The sequence below is a fragment of the Pristiophorus japonicus genome, chromosome 9 (assembly GCF_044704955.1).
Source record: "Pristiophorus japonicus isolate sPriJap1 chromosome 9, sPriJap1.hap1, whole genome shotgun sequence".
NCBI classification, from domain to species: Eukaryota; Metazoa; Chordata; class Chondrichthyes; family Pristiophoridae; genus Pristiophorus; species Pristiophorus japonicus.
The window spans coordinates 110,510,257-110,537,079 of NC_091985.1; the positions used below are offsets into that span (position 1 = coordinate 110,510,257).

At 45.2% G+C, this 26,823-nt stretch overlaps 1 protein-coding gene across 7 annotated transcripts in view; it reads left to right on the forward strand.

The window, feature by feature from the left end:
* The window catches only part of snx9b (sorting nexin 9b), a 184,136-nt gene that overhangs the window by 17,173 nt on the left and 140,140 nt on the right, over positions 1-26,823 (forward strand). The window contains exon 1 of one of the 7 annotated variants that reach the window (XM_070889696.1): positions 25,806-25,886. The exons of the other annotated variants lie outside the window; for them this stretch is intronic. The gene's annotated coding sequence lies outside the window, so the exon portion shown is untranslated. Of the gene's footprint in view, positions 1-25,805; positions 25,887-26,823 lie in introns of those variants that run through there. 7 annotated transcript variants of the gene reach the window in all.

Below are 26,823 nucleotides of genomic sequence, written 5' to 3' on the forward strand. Positions count from 1 at the left end.
GTCCCACCATCCCAGGAATCAGTCTGGTGAATCTTCGCTGCACTCCCTCAATAGCAAGAATGTCCTTCCTCAAGTTAGGAGACCAAAACTGTACACAATACTCCAGGTGTGGCCTCACCAAGGCCCTGTACAACTGTAGCAACACCTCCCTGCCCCTGTACTCAAATCCCCTAGCTATGAAGGCCAACATGCCATTTGCTTTCTTAACTGCCTGCTGCACCTGCATGCCAACCTTCAATGACTGATGTACCATGACACCCAGGTCTCGCTGCACCTCCCCTTTTCCTAATCTGTCACCATTCAGATAATAGTCTGTCTCTCTGTTTTTACCACCAAAGTGGATAACCTCACATTTATCCACATTATACTTCATCTGCCATGCATTTGCCCACTCACCTAACCTATCCAAGTCACTCTGCAGCCTCATAGCATCCTCCTCGCAGCTCACACTGCCACCCAACTTAGTGTCATCCGCAAATTTGGAGATACTACATTTAATCCCCTCGTCTAAATCATTAATGTACAATGTAAACAGCTGGGGTCCCAGCACAGAACCTTGCGGTACCCCACTAGTCACTGCCTGCCATTCTGAAAAATACCCATTTACTCCTACTCTTTGCTTCCTGTCTGACAACCAGTTCTCAATCCACGTCAGCACACTACCCCCAATCCCATGTGCTTTAACTTTGCACATTAATCTCTTGTGTGGGACCTTGTCGAAAGCCTTCTGAAAGTCCAAATATACCACATCAACTGGTTCTCCCTTGTCCACTTTACTGGAAACATCCTCAAAAAATTCCAGAAGATTTGTCACGCATGATTTCCCTTTCACAAATCCATGCTGACTTGGACCTATCATGTCACCTTTTTCCAAATGCGCTGCTATGACATCCTTAATAATTGATTCCATCATTTTACCCACTACTGAGGTCAGGCTGACTGGTCTATAATTCCCTGTTTTCTCTCTCCTTTTTTAAAAAGTGGGGTGACATTGGCTACCCTCCACTCGATAGGAACTGATCCAGAGTCAATGGAATGTTGGAAAATGACTGTCAATGCATCCGCTATTTCCAAGGCTACCTCCTTAAGTACTCTGGGATGCAGTCCATCAGGCCCTGGGGATTTATCGGCCTTCAATCCCATCAATTTCCCCAACACAATTTCCCGACTAATAAAGATTTCCCTCAGTTCCTCCTCCTTACTAGACCCTCTGACCCCTTTTATATCCGGAAGCTTGTTTGTGTCCTCCTTAGTGAATACCGAACCAAAGTACTTGTTCAATTGGTCTGCCATTTCTTTGTTCCCTGTTATGACTTCCCCTGATTCTAACTGCAGGGGACTTTACTAACCTTTTTCTCTTTACATATCTATAGAAACTTTTGCAATCCGCCTTAATGTTCCCTGCAAGCTTCTTCTCGTACTCCATTTTCCCTGCCCTAATCAAACCCTTTGTCCTCCTCTGCTGAGTTCTACATTTCTCCCAGTCCCCGGGTTCGCTGCTATTTCTGGCCAATTTGTATGTCACTTCCTTGGCTTTAATACTATCCCTGATTTCGCTTGATAGCCATGGTTGAGCCACCTTCCCTTTTTTATTTTTACGCCAGACAGGAATGTACAATTGTTGTAGTTCATCCATGCAGTCTCTAAATGTCTGCCATTAGCCCATCCACAGTCAACCCCTTAAGTATCATTTGCCAATCTATCCTAGCCAATTCACGCCTCATACCTTCAAAGTTACCCTTCTTTAAGTTCTGGACCATGGTCTCTGAATTAACTGTTTCATTCTCCATCCTAATGCAGAATTCCACCATATTATGGTCACTCTTCCCCAAGGGGCCTCGCACAATGAGATTGCTAATTAATCCTCTCTCATTACACAACACACAATCTAAGATGGCCTCCCCCCTAGTTGGTTCCTCGACATATTGGTCTAGAAAACCATCCCTTATGCACTCCAGGAAATCCTCCTCCACCGTATTGCTTCTAGTTTGGCTAGCCCAATCTATGTGCATATTAAAGTCACCCATTATAACTGCTGCACCTTTTATTGCATGCACCCCTAATTTCCTGTTTGATGCCCTCCCCAACATCATTACTACTGTTTGGAGTTCTGTACACAACTCATAGAAACATAGAAACATAGAAAATAGGTGCAGGAGTAGGCCATTCGGCCCTTCTAGCCTGCACCGCCATTCAATGAGTTCATGGCTGAACATGCAACTTCAGTACCCCATTCCTGCTTTCTCACCATACCCCTTGATTCCCCTAGTAGTAAGGACTTCATCTAACTCCTTTTTGAATATATTTAGTGAATTGGCCTCAACAACTTTCTGTGGTAGAGAATTCCACAGGTTCACCACTCTCTGGGTGAAGAAATTCCTCCTCATCTCAGTCCTAAATGGCTTCCCCCTTATCCTTAGACTGTGTCCCCTGGTTCTGGACTTCCCCAACATTGGGAACATTCTTCCTGCATCTAACCTGTCTAACCCCGTCAGAATTTTAAACGTTTCTATGAGGTCCCCTCTCATTCTTCTGAACTCCAGTGAATACAAGCCCAGTTGATCCAGTCTTTCTTGATAGGTCAGTCCCGCCATCCCGGGAATCAGTCTGGTGAACCTTCGCTGCACTCCCTCAATAGCAAGAATGTCCTTCCTCAGGTTAGGAGACCAAAACTGTACACAATACTCCAGGTGTGGCCTCACCAAGGCCCTGTACAATTGTAGCAACACCTCCCTGCCCTTGTACTCAAATCCCCTCGCTATGAAGGCCAACATGCCATTTGCTTTCTTAACCGCCTGCTGTACCTGCATGCCAACCTTCAATGACTGATGTACCATGACACCCAGGTCTCATTGCACCTCTCCTTTTCCTAATCTGTCACCATTCAGATAATAGTCTGTCTCTCTGTTTTTACCACCAAAGTGGATAACCTCACATTTATCCACATTATACTTCATCTGCCATGCATTTGCCCACTCACCTAACCTATCCAAGTCGCTCTGCAGCCTCATAGAATCCTCCTTGCAGCTCACACTGCCACCCAACTTAGTGTCATCCGCAAATTTGGAGATACTACATTTAATCCCCTCGTCTAAATCATTAATGTACAGTGTAAACAGCTGGGGCCCCAGCACAGAACCTTGCGGTACCCCACTAGTCACTGCCTGCCATTCTGAAAAGTCCCCATTTACTCCTACTCTTTGCTTCCTGTCTGACAACCAGTTCTCAATCCATGTCAGCACACTACCCCCAATCCCATGTGCTTTAACTTTGCACATTAATCTCTTGTGTGGGACCTTGTCGAAAGCCTTCTGAAAGTCCAAATATACCACATCAACTGGTTCTCCCTTGTCCACTCTACTGGAAACATCCTCAAAAAATTCCAGAAGATTTGTCAAGCATGATTTACCTTTCACAAATCCATGCTGACTTGGACCTATCATATTACCTCTTTCCAAATGCACTGCGATCACATCCTTAATAATTGATTCCATCATTTTACCCACTACCGATGTCAGGCTGACCGGTCTGTAATTCCCTGTTTTCTCTCTCCCTCCTTTTTTAAAAAGTGGGGTTACATTGGCTACCCTCCACTCCATAGGAACTGATCCAGAGTCAATGGAATGTTGGAAAATGACTGTCTATGCATCCACTATTTCCAAGGCCACCTCCTTAAGTACTCTGGGATGCAGTCCATCAGGCCCTGGGGATTTATCGGCCTTCAATCCCATCAATTTCCCCAACACAATTTCCCGACTAATAAAGATTTCCCTCAGTTCCCCCTCCTTACTAGACCCTCTGACCCCTTTTATATCCGGAAAGTTGTTTGTATCCTCCTTAGTGAATACCGAACCAAAGTACTTGTTCAATTGGTCTGCCATTTCTTTGTTCCCCGTTATGTCTTCCCCTGATTCTGACTGCAGGGGACCTACGTTTGTCTTTACTAACCTTTTTCTCTTTACATACCTATAGAAACTTTTGCAATCCACCTTAATGTTCCCTGCAAGCTTCTTCTCGTACTCCATTTCCCCTGCCCTAATCAAACCCTTTGTCCTCCTCTGCTGAGTTCGAAATTTCTCCCAGTCCCCAGGTTCGCTGCTATTTCTGGCCAATTTGTATGCCACTTCCTTGGCTTTAATACTATCCCTGATTTCCCTAGATAGCCACGGTTGAGCCACCTTCCCTTTTTTATTTTTACGCCAGACAGGAATGTACAATTGTTGTAATTCATCCATGCGGTCTCTAAATGTCTGCCATTGCCCATCCACAGTCAACCCCCTAAGTATCATTCGCCAATCTATCCTAGCCAATTCACGCCTCATACCTTCAAAGTTACCCTTCTTTAAGTTCTGGACCATGGTCTCTGAATTAACTGTTTCATTCTCCATCCTAATGCAGAATTCCACCATATTATGGTCACTCTTCCCCAAGGGGCCTCGCACAATGAGATTGCTAATTAATCCTCTCTCATTACACAACACCCAGTCTAAGATGGCCTCCCCCCTAGTTGGTTCCTCAACATATTGGTCTAGAAAACCATCCCTTATGCACTCCAGGAAATCCTCCTCCACCGTATTGCTTCCAGTTTGGCTAGCCCGATCTATGTGCATATTAAAGTCACCCATTATAACTGCTACACCTTTATTGCATGCACCCCTAATTTCCTGTTTGATGCCCTCCCCAACATCCCTATTACTGTTTGGAGGTCTGTACACAACTCCCACTAACGTTTTTTGCCCTTTGGTGTTCTGCAGCTCTACCCATATAGATTCCACATCATCCAAGCTAATGTCTTTCCTAACTATTGCATTAATCTCCTCTTTAACCAGCAATGCTACCCCACCTCCTTTTCCTTTTATTCTATCCTAGAGAAGATAGTTCGGGTATAGACGAGGCAGATTCCAGTGTGGGGGAAAGTTCCTGTTTCTGGATGCATAAAGAAAGTGAAATTAAAATGAAACTGGATAAATGAAGCTTATGATAAATGTCAGGTTCATGCAGCAGAGAATCAACCAGAAAGAAGAATTGAAAAAGGAAATGAGGTGCAAAGAGCACGCATGAGAAAAGATGAGCAGATAATATAAAAGTGATCTTTTTTATAAACATATATATATATATATATATATATATATATATATAAAGATTAACAGGCTAATGAAAGGAAAGGTGGGACTGATCCGGGACCAAAAAGCAAATCCCCTTGTAAAGGCAGCGGGCATCCCTGAGGTATTAAACAAGTACCCTGTACTTTGAGTTGAGAAGAAAAGGAGATGTTGTGCTGCTAGGTGTACACTATAGACCACCAAATAGTGGGAAGGAAATGGAAGAACAAATTTGTGGGTCAGACACTTGAATATGATGAGTTATTATGGAAACAGATCACTGATGCTTTTAATATAAAATGCCACCTTTGGTGGGTGATTTTAATTTTCCTGGCATTCAATGGCACGATGGTTTACCTGTTGTGGGATGTGCAGCTGAAAAATGTATTGAAAATATACAAGACTGTTTCCTGACTCAACATGTTAACTATGGATAAACATATATTGGATCTGGTGTTTAATAGTGAGCCTGGCCTCGTATCGGGCCTCCATGTGGGGTAACCTCTGGGCAACAGTGACCACAACATTATATGGTTCGAGTTGGCTAGTGGAACTAAAGGTACTGAGAACCTGCAACTCGTACCGGATTTCAGAAGAGCAAACTTCTCCAAAATGGTGCATGACGTGGAACGGGTAAATTGGCTAACCCTCCTCGGTGGTGACGCAACCAGTTGAATATAAATTTTTAAGAACAAAATTAAAAATGTGGAAAACAAACGTACCCAAATATGGTAAGAAAAAGCCATGGTGGCTGACTGGCTATGCACAAAGACAAATAAGATGTAAACAGAAATATTTCTATATTTGAGTATTAAATGTCTTTAATTTAAACAGGGTTGAATATGAGGAACAACTAAAGAAAACAAAGGCTGCTATTAGATCAGCAAAAAGGCTAATGGGAAAAAGGATTGTAGATAACTGTGGCAGTAATGGGAAGAGGTTTTTCAGTTATATGAAGAGTCCGAGAACTATCAAAGACTGAAGGTTGTTCAAGAATAGGTTACAAAGGACTCACTAAGTATGGCAGAAATATTAAATGAGTACTTTGCACCAGTCTTCACCTTTGAAAGTGATGCTTGAATATTAGAATTTAATAGTTTTGTTAGTAACATTAACATGGATAAGCATATTGGGCTCAAATTTCCCCAGGAGTTACCCCGCTTTTTTGGGAGCAAGTAGCTTTTTTTGGAATAACTTAAAAATCGCAAATTTCCCCATTTAAATTGCTCCAGTATAAGTCAGTTAGATTTTAAAAAAAATGTTGTTTATTTTTTCTCCAAAAGGGGGTGTGACCAGCCACTTACACCTGTTTTGGCCATAGAAGCAAATTTGGCCAGCTAAAAGTTACTCCAAACTAACTGAGGCCAGTGTATGTGGCCACTTTTGTAGGCACAGAAAAACCTTGCCTACATTTAAGAAATCAGCGTAGGTAGTCAGATAGGAGGCGGGGAAGGGGCGGGGGCGGGCGAAGGTGAGTTAGAGGATTCTCAAGCATTAAACACCTTCACAGCATCAGCACAACATCAAAACAACTTCAGCACAATACCTTCACGACATCAACAAAAATAAATGAAAGATAAATCAGCTACTGAAATCCGAGCAATCCTGCCTTGCCGACTACAGAATGCACTGGCTAGCCCTTCGGCCAGGGGTAGGGGCGGCAGGTACGCATGACTGTAGGGGTGAGGGATGGTTTTTTTTACAGTTCCTAAATGTGTGGTGATAATGGAAAATGATTCAGTTTTAATGAAGAAAATCTTTTATTGGAAAGTTTACAATGCACTTCCACAACAAGAACAACAGCAAAGAAAGGCTACACCCATCTCTCACCACAGATCAGGAAATGTGCATTTCCTCATAGGGTCGGTGGTGGGGGTGGGGGTTGGGGGCCTGGCTTGGGTCTCACCGGTGGCTGGTGTGGCATTTGATTCTCAGGCCTGTGTGCCCTTATTGCAGCAGCTAGCTCCCTCATGGCTTCTGCCATCGTTTGCACTACCTCTGACATGCCCGCCCTCAGTTCCCGTCTCAGTGCTGATATTTCTCCCGACACTGTCGCAACCTCATCAGGCACCCCACAGACGGCCACGAGTGATCGGGTAAGGGCATTGGTCTCCTCACCCAATGACAACCTGATGTACATCTGATGAAGGCTGCATCTCAGGAGAGACTGGTTGGCTTCTTCCCCTCACCGTGGTCTGCATAGCAGCACCCATCCAGTGCGAGGTGCAGGCTGGGACAGTGGTGCCCTGGGTATTCCAGCCTGCATTCCACCACCGCCACTGGGATCCGCAACCTCAGAAGGTGTGAAACCAAGGAATGTCGTGGCAGAGCTCATGGAGATGTCTGGCAAAGTGATGCCCTATACCATGGACTGATCCATATCACGATCAGCATTCTCCCGTGATCACAGATCCATGGACTCCTCCTCCTTCTCCCCCCCCCCCCCCCCCCCCCCCACCTTGGTCTGGAGTGGACGCATCTGGATCTTCTTGATGTTCAGGATTATCTTCTGCAAAATACAACAGATCAGTCAAATGGTTAACAGGAAAGGAGGGGGCAGGATGGATGGAATGAGTAGTCTCCCGTGTAGCAGGCCAGTCAGCAGGTTGATTTTGAAGGGCAACGATGCATTTTCATGATTGACCCTCACCCTAGCGTGTGGGCCCAGCTTGTGCAGAGCTGATTCTTATTCTGCAGGTGCGACTCAGCAAGGCAGTGACTCTCTGTTCCAGTGGTGATAGTTGGTGCAGATTTGGCGGCCTTCCTCCTGTTCTAGTATTCTCCCTTTTGTTGTCGGCCAATTTCTTCTGCAAAGATGAAAATATAATTTTTGCCACATGGTGAGCTTCTGATTGATGGGACATATACAGATGATCACAGTAACAATTGCAATTCCATTTAAAACTCTAGATAATACTTACACTCACTATTTGACCAACGTCCTGCCATTTCTTTTTACATTAGCTTCCAGTTCTTTCGGTATTCACCCCTGCGGAGAATTCTTCTGCAACTAGGTTCTAGCATCTCCTCATTTCTTTGGGTGGAGCTTTTGTGGGACCACTCCAACTGATACCCAGCTTCTGCCATCTGTCTTCAGTGACAGTGACTAGTTTATCCACTTCCTCATGCAAGAAGTTCTTCGTTCTTATTGCATGCTCTTGCGTCATTGGTGAATCGGATTCACACTCAGGTAATGTTGAAAAAACACAGTTCTCATCTTGAATATACCTATGCAGCACTCCTTTCCACTCCCTCAGCCACCCAAAAATCAATATTAACACCTTACCTTCCAATATGGCCCACTGCCAATGCTGCTGATGCACTGAGGACGCTCTCCCTTTAAATGGCCGATTGACAAGGTTCCTGGCCCATTGCTTCAATGCGCATACAAACGGACATGCGTTCCCCTGCCGACACTCTAAGACACACTGGGTCCAAGCCCCGCCCCCTGACGGCTGCGCTGAGCAAGCGCGACCCAAGCTCCGCCCCCCCCCCCCGCAGGTTTCACAGCGCCACACCACGGGACCACAAGGATCTAGAAGCGGCCAAATTATCCCAGTAAGTTTTCGGTGCGTTTTCTCCACCACGAAGTCAGCGCATCACGTCTAACTACACCGCTCTAAACGGCTGGGAAAATTTAGGCCCAATATTTTAGAAAGAATTAAGAACTTGAAAATAGAGCACCTGAGGTTCCTCCGGGAGATGGGACATGTGCTGTGTGAGCCCCTGGCCTATATTTTTAACAGTTCACTGCACTCTGGAATGGTTCCTATAGATTGGAAGGAGGCTAATGTAGTCCCCATTTTTAAAAAAGGTGACCAGGCAGACCCGGGTAACTATAGGCCCATCAGTTTAACATCAGTAATAGGCAAAATGCATGAAGGAATCATAAGGGATGCAATGTATGAATATTTGGAAAGGGAGGGACATATGAGGGACACCCAACATGGCTTCATAAAAAAGAGGCCATGTCTCTCAAATCTAGTTGTATTTTTTGAAAAAGTTACAAAGTTGGGGGATGAGAGAAGCCCAGTTTGACAAGATACCGCATAAGAGGCTTCTCGATAAGATCGGAGCCTCTCGTATTAGTGGAAATATATTGAATTGGATTCAGCACTGACTGGCAGGATGCAGGCAAAGAGTAGTAATAAATGGATTTGGATCTGTGTGGAGACCTGTCACCTGTAGGGATCAGTGTTGGGACTGTTGCTTTTTACTATTTTAATGAATCTGGATTTTGGGGTTGGGGGCACATTTTGCAAATTTGCAGACGATACCAAGATCTACACGAGTGTTAGAACTGTAGGACATGCTCGTCTGCTTCAGGCACATCTTAATGTGTTGGAAAATTGGGCTCAAATCTGGAAAATGATGTACAGGTTGTACCTCTCCAGTCTGGGACTCTCTAATCCGGAAACATTCCTGATCCGCAATCAGTCCTGGCGTGGGTGGCATTCATTGGGAAAAAAAAATTGTGGCTCCACGTGTTAAATGTACATGTGACACATTTTGGATGCCAAATCTTGACAGCCTTGCTCTGGCCAGCTGGAGGTTTTATACACTGGCTGGTGCTGCAATTTGACACGCGCTCCTTGCTGCCAAGGCCGCCTCTCCTTGCCTGATTGGCGGCGGGCGCGCGTGCACTGAAGGCTGCAGCTGCAGTGCCGGGCTTAGCCGATAGTTCCCCCCCCCCCCCCCCCCCCTTCTTTTCTCCGGCGGGGGGGTTGGGGTGGTGGGGGGGTTGTTGTTGTGGGTGTCTGTGTCACCGAGGAGGCTGGAGATCAGACTCTGCTCGCGGTTTACACACGGACTGGGGCCGGGAGTAGGATTGTGGGTAAGGGTTGGTGTCTCTCCTTGAGTTTATCCTCCACTTGATGTCCCATCTTTAGTTTTTTTTGTGCGTATGTATGTGGTTTTTTGTGGTGTTGGTGGTCATTGAGGTAAGCAGGCCGGGCAAGGAAAGGGAAAGGAAGAGCAGGCGGCTGACTGAGGCGCCACAGCTGGGCCTGGCGATTTAAAAAAAAACGGAGTGATTCTGGATGACGAAATGCTGCGCAGTAGGCTTCGGCACAGCGCATGCGCAGAACGCATCCGGGTCGCTGTCAGCAGCGCTGTCACCAGTTTACCTCCCATGGTTCAGAAAATTCTGTGGTTCGGAAAATTCTCTGGTCCGGCACCCGTCAGTTCCCAAGGGTGCCGGACCAGAGAGGTACAACTGTATAACTTAGATAAGTGCAGTGTTGTGCATGTGGGCAGGGCAAATGCTCAACATTTGTACACCCTCCAAGGAAACATAGAAACATAGAAAATAGGTGCAGGAGTAGGCCATTCGGCCCTTCGAGCCTGCACCACCATTCAATAAGATCATGGCTGATCATTCACCTCAGTACCCCTTTCCTGCTTTGTCTCCATACTCCTTGATCCCTTTAGCCGTAAGGGCCATATCTAACTCCCTCGTGAATAAATCCAATGAACTGGCATCAACAACTGTCTGCGGTAGAGAATTCCACAGGTTAACAACTCTGAGTGAAGAAGTTTCTCCTCATCTCAGTCCTAAATGGTCTACCCCTTATCCTAAGACTATGTTCCCTGGTTCAGGACTTCCCCAACATCGGGAACATGCTTCTTGCATCTAACCTGTCCAGTCCTGTCAGAATTTTATATGTTTCTATGAGATTCCCTCTCATCCTTCTAAACTCCAATGAATACAGGCCCAGTCAATCCAGTCTCTCCTCATATATGTCAGTCCTGCCATCCCGGGACTCAGTCTGGTGAACTTTCGCTGCACTCCCTCAATAGCAAGAATGCCTTTCCTCAGATTAGGAAACCAAAACTGAACACAATATTCAGGGTGAGGCCTCACTAAGGCCCTGTACAACTGCAGTAAGACGTCCCTGCTCCTATACTCAAATCCCCTAGCTATAAAGGCCAACATACCATTTGCCTTCTTCACCGCTTGCTGTAACTGCATGCCAACTTTCAATGACTGATGTACTCGTTGCACCTCCCCTTTTCCTAATCTGCCGCCATTCAGATAATATTCTGTCTGTGTTTTTGCCCCCAAAGTGGATAACCTCACATTTATCCACATTATACTGCATTTGCCACGCGTTTGCCACTCACCTAACCTGTCAAGTCACCCTGCAGCCTTTTAGCGTCCTCCTCACAGCTCACACCGCCACCCAGCTTAGTGTCATCTGCGAACTTGGAGATGTTACACTCAATTCTCTCATTCAAATCATTAATATATATTGTAAATAGCTGGGATCCCAGCACGGAGCTCTGCGGCACGCCACTAGTCACTGCCTGCCATTCTGAAAAGGATCCGTTTATCCCGACTCTCTGCTTCCTGTCTGCCAACCAGTTCTCTATCCACATCAGTACACTACCCCCAATACCATGTGCTTTAATTTTGCACACCAATCTCTTCTGTGGGACCTTGTCAAAAGCCTTTTGAAAGTCCAAATATACCACATCCACTGGTTCTCCCTTGTCCACTCTACCAGTTACATCCTCTCAAAATTCTAGAAGATTTGTCAAGAAGGATTTCCCTTTCATAAATCCATGCTGACTTGGACCGATCCCGTCACTGCTTTCCAAATGTGCTGCTATTTCATCTTTAATAATTGATTCCAGCATTTTCCCCACTACTGATGTCAGGCTAACCGGTCTATAATTACCCGTTTTCTCTCTCTCTCCTTTCTTAAAAAGTGGTGTTACATTAGCTGCCCTCCAGTCCATAGGAACTGATCCAGAGTCGATAGTCTGTTGGAAAATGATCACCAATGCATCCACTATTTCTAGGGCCACTTCCTTAAGTACTCTGGGATGCAGACCATCAGTCCCCGGGGATTTATCAGCCTTCAATCCCATCAATTTCCCTAACACAATTTCCCGCCTAATAAGGATTTCCTTCAGTTCCTCCTTCTCACTCGACCCTCGCTCCCCTAGTATTTCCGGAAGGTTATTTGTATCTTCCTTTGTGAAGACAGAACCAAAGTATTTGTTTAACTGGTCTGCCATTTCTTTGTTCCCCATTATAAATTCACCTGAATCTGACTGCAAGGGACCTACGTTTGTTTTTATTTATTCTTTTTCTCTTCACATATCTATAGAAGCTTTTGCAGTCAGTTTTTATGTTCCCAGCAAGTTTCCTCTCATACACACTTTTCCCCCTCCTAATTAAACCCTTTGCCCTCCTCTGCTGTATTATAATTCTCCCAGTCCTCAAGTTTGCTGCTTTTTCTGGCCAATTTATATGCCTCTTCCTTAGATTTAACACTATCCTTAATTTCCCTTGTTAGCCACGGTTGAGCCACCTTCCCCGTTTTTTATTTTTACTCCAGACAGGGATGTACAATTGCTGAAGTTCCTCCAAGTGATCTTTAAATGTTTGCCATTGCCTATCCACCGTCAACCCTTTAAGTATCACTCGCCAGTCTATTCTAGCCAATTCACGTCTCATACCATCGAAGTTACCTTTCCTTAAGTTCAGGACCCTAGTCTCTGAATTAACTGTGTCGCTCTCCATCTTAATAAAGAATTCTACCATATTATGGTCACTCTTCCCCAAGGGGCCTCGCACAAGATTGCTAATTAGTCCCTTCTCATTACAAATCACCCAGTCTAGGATGGCCAGCCCTCTAGTTGGTTCCTTGACATATTGGTCTGGAAAACCATCCCTAATACACTCCAGGAAATCCTCCTCCACCGCATTGCTACCAGTTTGGTTAGCCCAATCAATATGTAGATTAAAGTCGTCCATGATAACCGCTGTACCTTTATTACATGCATCCCTAATTTCTTGTTTGATGCTGTCGCCAACCTCACTACTACTGTTTGGTGGTCTGTACACAACTCCCACTAGTGTTTTCTGCCCTTTGTTCTGCCGTAGCTCCACCCATACCGATTCCATATCATCCAAGCTAATGTCCTTCCTGACTGTTGCATTAATTTCCTCTTTAACCAGCAATGCCACCCCACCTCCTTTTCCTTTCTGTCTATCCTTCCTGAATATTAAATACCCCTGGATGTTGAGTTCCCAGCCTTGGTCACCCTGGAGCCATGTCTCCGTGATGCCAATTACATCATACCCGTTAACTGCTACCTGGCAGTTAATTCGTCCACCTTATTCTGAATACTCTTAGCCTTCAGGCTTGTCTTTTTAACACACTTTGCCCCTTTTAGAATTTTGCTGTAATGTGGCCCTTTTTGCTTTTTGCCTTAAGTTTCTCTGCCCTCCACTTTTACTTTTCTTCTTTCTACCTTTTGCTTCTGCCCCCATTCTACTTCCCTCTGTCTTCCTGCATAGGTTCCCATCCCCTGCCATATTAATTTAACCCCTCCCCAACAGCACTAGCAAACACTTCCCCCAGGACATTGGTTCCAGTCCTGCCCAGGTGCAGACCGTCCGGTTTGAACTGGTCCCGCCTCCCCCAGAACTTGTTCCGATGTCCCAGGAATTTGAATCCCTCCCTTCTGCACCACTCCTCAAACCACTTATTCATCTGAGCTATCATGCGATTCCTACCCTGACTAGCAAGTGGCACTGGTAGCAATCCTGAGATTACTACTTTTGAGGTCCTACTTTTTAATTTCGCTCCTAGCTCCCTAAATTCGTCTAGTAGGACCTCATCCCATTTTTTTACCTATATTGTTGATATTTATATACACCATGACAACTGGCTGTTCACCCTCCCCCTTCAAAATGCCCTGCACCCGCTCTGAGACATCCTTGACCCTTGCACCAGGGAGGCAACATACCATCCTGGAGTCTCGGTTTCAGCTGCAGACACGTCTATCTATTCCCCTTACAATAGAATCCCCTACCACTATTGCTCTCCCAATCTTTTTTTTGCTGCCCTCCTGTGCAGCAGAGCCACCCATGGTACTTGGCAGCTGCTGCTGCCCTCCCCTGTTGAGAGTCATCCCCCTCAACAGTACCCAAAGCGGTGTATCTGTTTTGTTGGGGGATGACCGCAGGGGACCCCTGCACTACCTTCCTTGCACTGCTCTTCCTGTTGGTCACCCATCCCCTATCTGGCTGTGTACCCTTTACCTGCGGTGTGGCCAACTTGCTAAACGTGCTATTCACGTTATTCTCAGCATTGTGGATGCTCCAGAGTAAATCCACCCTCCGCTCCAGTGCCGCAATGCAGTCTGTCAGGTGTTGCAGGCGGATGCACTTCCCGCAGTGTCCCTGACTTCCCACATAGCACAGGAGGAGCATAACACGTGTCTGAGCTCTCCTGCCATGACTTAACCCTTAGATTAACTTAATTTGGCAACAATGCGAAAAGGTTACTTACTGCTAAAGAAAAGAAAAATTACTCACCAATCACTTACCCCCTTGGCTGTGACGTCACCCTTCGATTTCTTTCTACTTTTTTGCCTTCTCTCCCTGCTGCAGCTGCATGGGCTGGCCTTTTTTTGGCCTCCCCACGCTGCCGCTCCATCTCACGAACTCCCCGCTGGCTCCTGGACGACGCTGGGCCTTTTATAGGCCTCCCCACGCTGCCGAAAGGCATTAAAGATGGCGGAAATGGAATGGAGATTTGGGCATTCTAGTACATACATCCTTAAAGGTGCATGAGCAATGCTGTGCAGCGATAGCTAGAGCAAAAAAGGTGTTTGGGTGTATCCATAGTATAAGACGAGGCAACTGTTTTGTTCTTGTACAAACAAGACCTTAGTCAGGCTGCACTTGGAATACTATGTCCAGTTTTGGTCTCCACACATGGTGGGTGATAATGAGGCTCTGGAAAGGGTGCTGAAGAGGGCCATTAGACTAATTCTAAGTCTAAAGCACCTATCAAGATAGGCGAAAAGCGTTGGGACTCTATACTTTGGAGTAGCATAGATTATGGGGGGGATATGATTGAGGTTTATAAGCTAATGAAGGGGATAGACGGTGTTCCAGTTGACAGTCTATTTCAATTAAATAGGATAGGCAGGACCAGGGATCATAAATTTAAGTTGTATAAGGGCTAGATCTAGGTTAGACGTTAGGAGGTGGTTCTTTTCCCAGAGACCTCCTGAAATAAGCTGCTGTTTCATGTGGTGGATGCAGACTCGCTGAATTCCTTCAAGTGAAAGGTGGATTTGTTTCTGGCTGTGGCAGAGATGACCTCTTACAGAAGATGGGTATTGCAGGGAATTTAATGGCCAGAGTGATCTCCTGGACTAGTTTCGATCGCCTAGATGGGTCGGAGAGGAATTTCCCAGATTTATTTTCCTAAGTTGGCTTGGGTTTTTTAATCTGGTATTTTGCCTCTCCCAGGAGATCACAGGGTTTGGGGTGGGGTGGAGTGTATATGTTGTGATACACAAGGTATCACAATTGTGTGGGACAGGCTCGATGGACCAGAGGGTCTTTACCTGTCCGTCATTGTTCGTATGTTCGTACTTTGCATCTGTCTTCACAAAAGAGGATGCTGCCAAAGTTACAGTAAACGATGATGATGAAATGAGGAGGGGGCAGAGAAATTGGACAGGATAAAAATGTACTTAAAAGGTTGACCGTGCGCAAAGTTTTTTTAAAAAGTCACCCGGTCCAGATGAAATGCATCCTAGGTTGCTGAGTGAAGTAAGGGTGTAAATAACTGCTTCTTTTAAAGACCCCACTTCTCTTATTTTGATTTTACTCTTGAGTTCCTGACTGATGGAGTTGTGTTTTAAGTACAGATTATACCTGATTCTCAGTTACCTTGTTCTTTATTATTTTACTAGCTTAATAAAAAATCTATACCACTTCTAGTCCTGCAGCACGATTGTTAATAACCCCTCCCTGCAAAGAAAAAATATTTTTCTTTCAGTTTGTTTCTGTGGACCCACGCAAGGCCACTTGGTATCCCAGGTTGAGAGGACAGCCATATGATCTTCTTTCAGGCCTTATGTTATAATTGTAATCAGCTGCTGGTTGGGACATAATAACAGCCAGGCGTGACTCCTCCATTTACTCTTCCTGTGGGGAAGTGGCTTGCTGCATTCCCTACATTTCTACTTAAAAGGGTAACTTAGGTCAGTAAGTGCTGAGATGTGGCTTGGGACCTATGATTCTTCAAACGCTGAGTTAGTGATGCTGGTACCATGCACATAAATCAGTGATTTTTCACTGGAACACTGCAGATACCAAAAGACCCCTCTTTCGCATTGAAATACAACCTAACATTTTCTGTTTTCCAATATAGTAATAAAGACAGCTTTACAAGTTTGTGTATTGTACTGTCAGTAATCAGTAAGTGTGTATAGAAAACTAGAAAAGAACAGCTGCTCTAAAACAGTCTGTTTTGTGATCTTTCTTGAACACAGAGTACATTCAGAACGGGAATAGTGAGGTCCTTCACAAGGTTATACAAAAGCAAAATTCCACGGATGCTGGAATCTGGAATAAAAACACAAAATGCTGGAAATCTCAGCAGGTTAGGCAGCATCTGTGGAGACAAAGCAGAGTTAATGTTTCAGGTTGATGACCCTTCATCAGAACTCTCGAAGGGTCATCAACCTGAAACATTGGGCCCAAGTTTCGGGCTGTGCCTAGAATGGCGCAGCCCCGACCTGGATGCCTGTTTTTTGCGCCACAAAATGTGCCTAAAAAATACTTACCAATTCTCCGGCTCCCTGCAGGTCCTCTGGAGCTGGGCGTGGCGCAGCATGGGCTGTGGGGGGGGGGGGGTGCAGCCAGGTCCCTGCGCTGAAAACAGTGCTGGGACCTCTGCACAGGCGCGCTACAGTGGGCGCGCATGTGCAGTAGCTCCAGGTGCCCAAAACTGTGTGGGAGGGGCCCGAAGCACGCAGCCCCTGGCCTAATGGCCTCACTGGGGCTGCGTGGATAAGGCTTCACCTCCCACGCCCAGCTCCTGCTTCCACCTGATCCGCCCCCTCCCCCCCCCCCCCCCCCCCGGACTGGACCGGACCCGACTCCCGCCCCCTCGCCCCGACCCGACTCCCACTCTTCCCCACCCTCCCCCCGGACCGGACCGACCCGTGCTCCCTCCGACCCCGGACACGACCCTGGACCCATCCCCCCCCCCCCCCCCGGACCGGACCAGACTCTCGCTCGATCCCGCCCCCCCCTCCCCTGCCCCTGGACCTGACCCAACCCGACGCGCGCTGCTCCCCCTCGCCCTTGGACCCGACTCGCTCTTCCCTCCCCCCCCCGACCCGACCTGACCAAACTTGCACCCCCGAACCCAGACCGGAACCCCCCCCCCCCCCAGCCCCCGGACCTGACCCCCGGCCACCTACCTGTAAATCCGGTGCCAGGGGTGGGCCCCGCCCGAAGTCTTGGGCCCAGCTGGGCCTGGCTCGTTCAGCCTCTCTCTCCTTTCTCCCCTCTCTCCTCCCCTCCCTCTTCCCTTCCCTCCCCGTCCAGAGAGTGAGAGACACTGACAGACACACACTGGGGGGGTGGGGGTGGGGGGGGGGCGTCCAAACACGCTGTTGAAGGGCTCCCGGTGCTGCAGTCGGTAAGTAGAAAATGTTTTATTTATTGCTAAATTTTTTTTCATTCATTTTTTTTGATTGATTTATTGATGATGGCTCTTTATTTGTAAAACTGAAGTGTTTAATGTTTGTAAACTTCCCTTTAAACCCTGCCCCCCCGCCCCCAATTCCCCACGCCTGATTTGTAACCAATGCCTGATTTTCTAAGTGTAGACAAGGTTTTTCTGAGCATACAAAAATCTACACTTACTCCATTCTAAGTTAGTTTGGAGTAAGTTTTCACTGCCTAAACTTTCAAAACGGGTGTAAGTGGCCGGACACGCCCCCTTTTGGAAAAAAAAAATCTGTTCCAACCTGAAACTGTTCTAACTGACTAGAACTGGAGCAAACTAAATGGCGAGAATTGCAATTTCTAAGATACTCCATTCTCAACCAGTTGCTCCAAAAAAACAGGAGCAACTCAGGCCGAAACTTGGCCCCATTGACTCTGCTTTCTCTCCGAGGAAACCCTGAAGTTGTGGTCAATCATTCACTGCTCTCGACACTGGCTGTGCTGTGGACCTCCCCCATACCTCGCAATCAGTGAAACTGATGAAAACATAGGCTTTTCCATGCTAATATCACCGTTAAATACCCCATTAAAAGTTATGCTTTGTTGGAATAGGTGTAACTGGGGTTTTAACAGCGTATTAACTGGTAAACAAACATTCTGGTCCTGAAGTTTAAGAAAAATATTTGGAGTGTCAAATTTCTCCATTACAATAACATTGCAGACTTTGCAACAACTGTGCAGCCTGCTTTTTCTGTTTTGTAGATAGCTGTGTAGCTAGACCAGTTTTCCTTACCAAGGAATTTGTTTTACTTTCGGCCAAGAAGTCAGTAGTGTTGCCGCCTTTGTTCTTCGCAGGCCACATAATGCTACCTCCTTGTGGTTGGGATATGATTTTAATATGTAAATATGGCCAACCTGATGCCAGAAGTGCTGAGATGGAATTTCAGTTATGTAATTCAATTGGCCACCACAATGTGGGGAATTCCCATTTAATCTATAAAATGTGACTCCTCAGTCGTCGTCATCATCATCATAGGCGGTCCCTCAAAACGAGGATGACTTGCTTCCACACCAAAAAAAGGACGAGTTCACAGGTGTTTCAGTGAAGGACCTGAACTACATCCTGAAGGGTGGACGATACCTATGCATGAATTTTTTTAATGTGGGGTGGCCGTTGCACACCAGCCCCCACACGGGCTTGACCGAGCTAGGTCTTGGTCCAGTGGCGGTATGTTTGGTTGTATGTATGCTGCATATTCTCCTGTTTTCTACTCGAGTGATCACATCTTCCCTCATGCTGAGCTCGTATTCTACCGCATTCTAGCATTGTCAGTGGAATTGTCTGCCGAACCTCTTTGGTTCATGGTAGTGGTCCACATACTTTGTGTTCATATTGCAGTTCAAATAGCAGTAACTCAGATTCTTGTAGCACCTTTCATGCATGATAGCGATTAATAACACAAAAAGAACAATGAAACCCAAAATATGTCTGATGCTGCACAACAAATAAATGCCTATAAACCATTCCTAATACTGCATCAAATGGGATGGTTCAAGGAGCAGAGTCCCATCCCATTAACTGCAAAACATAAGAACTAGTATTTACGCCTGGGCAACTGATCAAATTCATAAGAGTAAATGGGGAAAGTGTCATAGGGTAGCATTGTGGTTATGTTACATGATCTGGAGACAAGATTTCAAATCTCACCATGGCAGCTGGGGGATTTAAATTCAGTTAATTCAATAAATCTGGAATTTAAAAAAAAAGCTAGTACCAGTAATGGTGACCATATCGGATTGTCTTAAAAACCCAACTGGTTCACGAATGTCCTTTTTAAGGAAGGAAACCGTCCTTACCTGGTCTGGCCTAATATGTAACTCCAAACCCACAGAAATGTTGGTTGATTGTTAACTGCCCTCTGAAATGGCCTAGCAAGCCACTTACTCAAGAAGGTAGCTCACTGCCACCTTTTGAGGGCAACCTTTACAATATGTGACACGAAAGAATATTGTTACAAATATGTTTTCCTATTAAAAACTAGATGGTCAACTGTTAAATATGGAATGGTTAACAGCTAATTTTATTGTATCAATTTGATGGGAACTGTGGAAGGGGGAGTTAGTGTTTATAGATGGGGAAATAGTGATTCTGTATTAGACCCTTAAAGAAAAATAATTAATGAGTTCATAGAATCCAATACCGAATGACTTGAATGTTTGGGAAATAGTAAACTAGCAGCAGCAGACTCTAGTTTGAACAAAGCAGCGTACATCACTTAGAACAAAATGCCAATAGGAAGTGTCAAAAGTCTTGACTGACTGGCCTTGCATAGAACACATTGATGTGTAAAGCAAATTTGACTGTTTCCAAAGAGGTTATTACTGCCTGTAGATTTAAACGATAGATGTGATTGATCCAAGATCTGATAAACCTCAGATCTATAAAAGGAAATATTGGGATATCTCAATCTTGGCATTGAAGGGACATCAGCAGACTGTATGAACAATGGACAATCACATTTTCTGATGGCAGGAATTATTTATATTTAGATAGGAAATGTGTGAGGAGATAATCAGTGCAGCATACTTTATCGTATTGGAACTGTAGAGGATAAAACCACATTTTCAGAAGGATACTGCTTTAGGTTGTTTAACACCGATGATCAGGGTAAGCTGAAGATATTTTGAAATGGAAACTTGGAGATACAGACATATAAAATTGGCTGCCAGGAAAAGACCAGCTATAAAGCCTGCCCCACACATGATAGTTGGGGCATCATGACAAAACACTCCCTCCCCGCAACCATTAAATCTCCTGGGAGAGGCAAAAAAGAGAGAAATAGTACAGGCTAATAAGGGGGAAAAATACTCTGGAAATTTCCTCTACAATCCCCTCAGGTGATCAAACCATTTTAGGAGATCACATGGACCAAGTGTTGCCTATAAAGACACTTGGCTATGATGCGATCTCTGCCTCAGTCAAGAACTGGTCCAGTTTCCTCTTGAAGGTCTATTCCTACCCATACATATTTCAAACTCCTGTACCTGGTCCTCCCCAATCTGTTAAATTGGAACAATCTGTCAAAAGGGATATTATCCAGCCCACTAATTATCTTAGAGGCGGCTGCTGCTTTTAAGTAGACCAAGCCATCTTGTAATTCTCTTCCAGACATTTTCCAAGGCCACCTTATTACCCACCATGTGGGGGTCCAAAACTGGGCACAGTACTCCAGATGCAGTCTGACCAGCAACCTGTTTAGTGACATAATGGTGTCCTTTTGGTTTGTACTGAATAGTTGAATTAATACAACCCAATGCCCTGTTAGTTTTAGCTACAGTTTCTCTGTCATGAACCTTCAGTGATCTGTGCACAATAACACCTCGATCTTTATCTCTCTTAGCCTCTTTCAGTATTGGTCCCTGCAAATAATACGTGTATTGACCCTATCAATATGCATGACACTACATTTATCTAAATGCTGAGTGGTCAAAAGGAAATCTGATGCTGTTAGAGTAATTCTTCCAGGGAAATCATGTAGTAAGATACAGCCTATACTTTGACATTCTTCCATATCCTTTTTTGAATACAATTTGGGGATATAGCCATTGCGAACAAGGCCAGCATTTATTCCTCATCCCTAGTTGCCCATAAGAAGGTGGTGGTGAATGAGGCGCCTTCATGAACCGTTGCAGTCCAAGTGGTGAACTTACTCCTAAAGTGCTATTGGGTAGGGATTTCTAGGATTTTGACTCAGCGACGATTAAGGAATACCGATGTATGTCCAAGTCAGGAATGTGTGTGCTTGGAGCGGAACTTGGAGGTGATGGTGTTCCCATGCTGCCCCCATGCTGCCCTTGTCCTTCGAGGCGATAGAGGCTGCAGGTTTGGGAGGTGTTGACAAAGAAGCCATGGCGAGTTGTTGCAGTGCATCCTGTAGATAGTACAAACTGCAGACACAATGTGCTGGTAGTGGAGGGAGGAGGTGTTTAAGGCGTTGAATGGGTTTCTGATCAAGCAGACTGCTTTGTCCTGGATGGTGCTGAGTTTTTAGAATGTTGCAACTGCACTCATTCAGGCAAGTGAAGAGTATTCCATCACAGTTCTGAATTGTGCCTTGTAGATGGTGGAAAGTCAGGAGGTGAGGCATTTTGCCACACAATACCCAGCCTTTGACCTGCTCTGGTAGCCATAGCATTTATGTGGCTGGTGCAGTTGAGTATCTGGTCAATGGTGACACCCCAGGATGTTGGTGAGGTGGTTAAGACTCTCTCTTGTTGGAGCTAGCCATTGCCTGGTACTTTTGTGCCGTGAATGCTACTTGCCACTTATCAACTTAAGCATGTATGTTGTCCAGGTCTTGCCGAATGCAGGCATGGACTAGTTCATTATCTGATGAACTGTGAATGGAACTGAACACTGCAATCATCAATGAACATCCTGACTTCTGACCTAATCATGAAGGGAAGATTATTTGATGAAGCAGCTGGAGATAGTTGGGCCTAGAATGCTGCCTTGAAGAACTCTTGCAGCGATGTGCTGAGGCTGAGATGAATGGCCTCCCATAACCATCTTCCTTTGTACTAGGTGTGATTTCAGCCAGTGGAGAGTTGTTCCTCTGATCCACAATGACTTCAGTTTTACTAGGGCTCCACTTGGTCAAATGCGGCCTTGATGTCAAGGGCAGCCACTCTCACCTTACCGCTGGAATTCAGCTTTGTCGATATTTGGACCAAGTCCGCAATGAGGTTTGGAGCTCTGTGGTCCTGGTGGAACCCAAACTGAGCATCAGTGAGCAGGTTATTGGTATAAATGCCAATTGATGGCACCGTTTATGACTCCTTTTATTACTGATTGAATGTAGGCTGATAGGATGGGTTTGTTTTTGTTACCTATTTGTGGCAGAACGTACACATTGTTGGATAGATGCCAGTGTTATAGCTATACTGGAATAATTTATCTAGATGAGCAGTTAGTTCTGGAGCACAGGTCTTCAGCACTACAGCTGGGATGTTGTCGGGACCTGTAGCCTTTTCTGCACTCAGCTATTTCTAGATATCCTGTGCAGTGAATCAAATTTCCTGCAGACTGGCATCTGTGATAGTGGGGCTCTTGGAAGGAGGCCGAGAAGGATCATCCACTCTGCACTTCTGGCTGAAGATAGTTGTGAACACTTCAACCTTACCTTTGGCTCTCGCATGCTGGGCTCTGCCATCCATTGGGGATGTTCGTGGAATCTCCTCCAGAGTCATTTGTCGGGGGGAGGATTCAGGTGAGCGAAAATTTTAAAAAGTCAAAGAATAAGGAGAAGGCAATAGAGCGGGGTAGTTTTGGGGGGAAATGCAAACCAGAGCGTGCCTGGAAGGGACAGAATGTATAAACATAAAGGTGAATCAAAGTGGGGTCAAAGCAGGAAAAAATAGTTTAAAAAAAAACAAATTTAAAAGCTCTTTATCTGAATGCATGTAGCATTCGTAAAAAAATGAGTTGACGGCACAAATAGATACAAATGGGTATGATCTGATAGCCATTACAGAGACGTGGTTGCAAGGTGACCAGGACTGGGAACAAAATATTCAGGGGTTTTGACAATTCGGAAGAACAGACAGAAATGAAAAGGTAGCACTGTTAATAAAGGATGAGATCAGTGTGTTAGTGAGAAATGATATTTGCTCAGCATATCAAGATGTTGAATCAGTTTGGGTGGAGATAAGGAATAATAAGGGGGAAAAGTCGCTGGTGGGTGTAGTCTATCGGCCCCCTAACAGTAGCTACACTGTTGGACAGAGTATAAATCAAAAAATAATGGAGGTTTGTAATCATGGGTGATTTTAACCTTCATATTGATTGGACAAAGCAAATTGGCCAGGGTAGCTTTGAGGAAAAGTTCATAGTGTATCTGGGATAGTTTCCTTGAACAGTACGTTGTGGAACCAACCAGGGAGCAGGCTATCTTAGATCTTGTACTGTGTAATGAGACACGATTAATAAATTATCTTGTAGTAAAGGATCCTCCAGGAATGAGTGACCATAACATGGTTGAATTTCAAATTCAGTTGGAGGGTGAGACAGTTTGATCTCATACCAGCGTCCTAAGCTTAAATAAAGGAGACTACAAAAGGTATAAGGGCAGAGTTGACTAAAGTGGACTGGGAAAATAGATTAAAGTGTAGGACGGTTGATGAGCAATGGCAGACATTTAAGGAGATATTTCATAACTCGCAACAAAAATATATCCCAATGCGAAGGGAAGAGTAAGAGAAGGGATAACCATCTGTGGCTAATCAAGGAAATAAGGGATGGGATCAAATTGAAAACAAGGGCATACAATGTGGCCAAGATTAGTGGGAAGCCAGAGGATTGGGAAATTTTAAAAAGCCAGCTAAGAACAACTAAAAAAAAATGATCGAGAGGGCAGATAGATTATGAAAGTAAACTAGCACAAAATATAAAAACAGATAGTAAGAATTTCTACAGGTTACATAAAAAGGAAAAGAGTGGCTAAAGTAAATGTTGGTCCCCTAGAGGATGCGACTCTGGAATTAATAATGGAGAACAGGGAAATGGCAGAGATGTTGAGCAAATATTTTGTATCGGTCTTTACAGTAGAAGACACTAAAAACATCCCAATAGTGGATAATCAAGGGGCTATAGGGAGGGAGGAACTTAATACTATCACTAATAAAGTAGTACTCAGTAAAATAATGGGACTAAAGGCGGACAAGCCCCCTGGACTCGATGGCTTACATCCTAGGGTCTTAAAATAAGTGGCTGCAGAGATAGTGGATGCATTGGTTGTGATCTACCAAAATTCCCTAGATTCTGGGGCGGTCCCAGTGGATTGGAAAACCACAAATGTAACGCCCCTATTTAAAAAAAGGAGGCAGACAAAAAGCAGGAAACTATAGATCTGTCGTTGGGAAAATGCTGGAGTCCATTATTAAGGAGCAGTAGCGGAATGTTTGGAGAAGCATAATTCAATCAAGCAGAGCATGATTTTATGAAAGGAAAATCATGTTTGACAAATTTTCTGGAGTTCTTTGAGGATGTAATGAGCAGGTTGGATAAGGGGGAACCAGTGGTTGTGGTGTATTTGGATTTCTAGAAGGCATTCGATAAGGTGCCACATAAAAGGTTACTGCACAAGATAAAAGTTCAAGGGTTGAGGGTAATATATTAGTATGGATAGAGGATTGGCTACCTTAACAGAAAACACTCGGGATAAATGGGTAAACAGTAACTAGTGGGGTGCTGCAGGGATAGGTGCAGGGTCCTCAACTATCTACAATCTATATTAATGACTTGGATGAAGGGACCGAGTGTAATGTAGCCAAGTTTGCTGATGATACAAAGATGGGTGGGAAAGCAAATTGTGAGAAGGACACACAAAATCTGCAAAGGGATATAGACCGGCTAAGGGAATGTGCAAAAATTTGGCAGATGGAGTATAATGTGGGAAAATGTGAGATTATCCACTTTGGCAGAAAAAATAGAAAAGCAAATTATGTTTTAAATGGAGAAAAATTGCCAAGTGCTGCAGTACAGAGGGGCCTGGAGGTCCTTGTGCATGAAACACAAAGTGGGTATGCAGGTACAGCAAGTAATCAAGAAGGCAAAAGGAACGTTGGCCTTTATTGCAAGGGGGATGGAGTATAAAAGTAGAGAAGTCCTGCTACAACTGTACAGGGTATTAGTGAGGCCACACCTAGAGTACTGCCTACAGTTTTGGTCTCCATATTTAAGGAAGGATATACTTGCATTGGAGGCTATTCAGAGAAAGTTCACTAGGTTGATTCTGGAGATGAGAGGGTTGACTTATGAAGATAGGTTGAGTAGGTTGGGACTATACTCATTGGAGCTCAGAAGAATGAGAGGTGATCTTATTCGAAACATATAAGATAATGAGGGGGCTCGACAAGGTGGATGCAGGGAGGATATTTCCACTCAGGGGAAACTAAAACTAGGGGAAATAGGCTTCAATTTTGGCCCAGCCTGTTTTACGGCGCACTTACTGGAGCTGCGCCGCTTATCTCCGTTCCGAGGTGCGGCAAAAAATGTTGTTGCTACTTTGACTGCTGTCCGGCCTCATCACTGCAGTCGCGCAGTGTGGCCAGTCGAGTCGGGGGTGGAGCCAGTGTTCTGCACTGGAAAATGTGCCGGGACGTTTGCACATGCGCAGTGGAGTCCGCTGGTGATGTCTGCACGTGAGCAGTAGCGCTGAGGGTCTGCAACAACAGTAGATCTCTGTCACTGACAGTTTCAGATAGTGGCGATGTTCTTCCTCCTTTAGGTAAAGTTCTCTGCATTTATTCTGCCTCCTTCGTTGGGCTAGGGGCGGGCAGGTCAGTTCTCCTGCCTGCCCCTAGCTCTGGCCGAGTGGCCTCCAGGCTGTACTCAAAGAAAACCCGAAGATGGCTCTTAACTGAGTGTGGAACTGCTGAGTTTACCCTATAATTTTATGATAGAGTATCTTGGTGAATTTGTTTGTGCATTAAGATAAAGGCTGAGGAATGGAAAATATCTCTTTCCTTTATGGAACTGGTTGCACTTACTACCGTCAGGTTGAGCAAATGTTTTTTTGCAGTGTCGAGTTTCTATTTTTACGTAGTCTATCATTCGAGGCTGGCTGAATGAGATTGCAGAACTTATGTTAATTAGAGCAAAGTACAGGGGCTAGGGGCGGGCTGGAGAGTGATTTCTAACAGTTCTCCGGCCCATCCTAGCCCTGGCCGGGAGGCCTCCCCGTGCGTTGTCGTCCCGCCCCTAGCCCAGGCCGAGCGGCCTCCCGCACCAGCCGGCCCGCTGCCTTCCTGGCCAGAGTTTGAAGATGAAGGTAGGACTTATTTAAATTTTTTATTTCTTATTGAATTCTTAGAACTTTTTGTTTGCAAGGTTTGCTGGTTTGTACGGCTTGATGGTTTAGGTGCTTCCCTTCCCACCCCTATCCCAGGCCGAATGGCCTCCGATGTACCGACCTGCGCCGATTTCTTTAACTCTCCGCAAGGGTTTTCTGAAGTGGTCACATACGCTGACCTAAGTATAAATGGAGTAACTATTAGCTGGCCAAAGTTGCCTAATTGGGCAGAACTGGCGTAGGTGGCTGGTAATGCCTCCTTTTGAGGAAAAAAAACTAACCTAAAAAAATCGTAACTAACTCAGCTGGTGCAAATTGATTGGGGAAAATGGGGATTTTTAAGTTACGCCAAAAAAAACGGAGCAATTCCTAG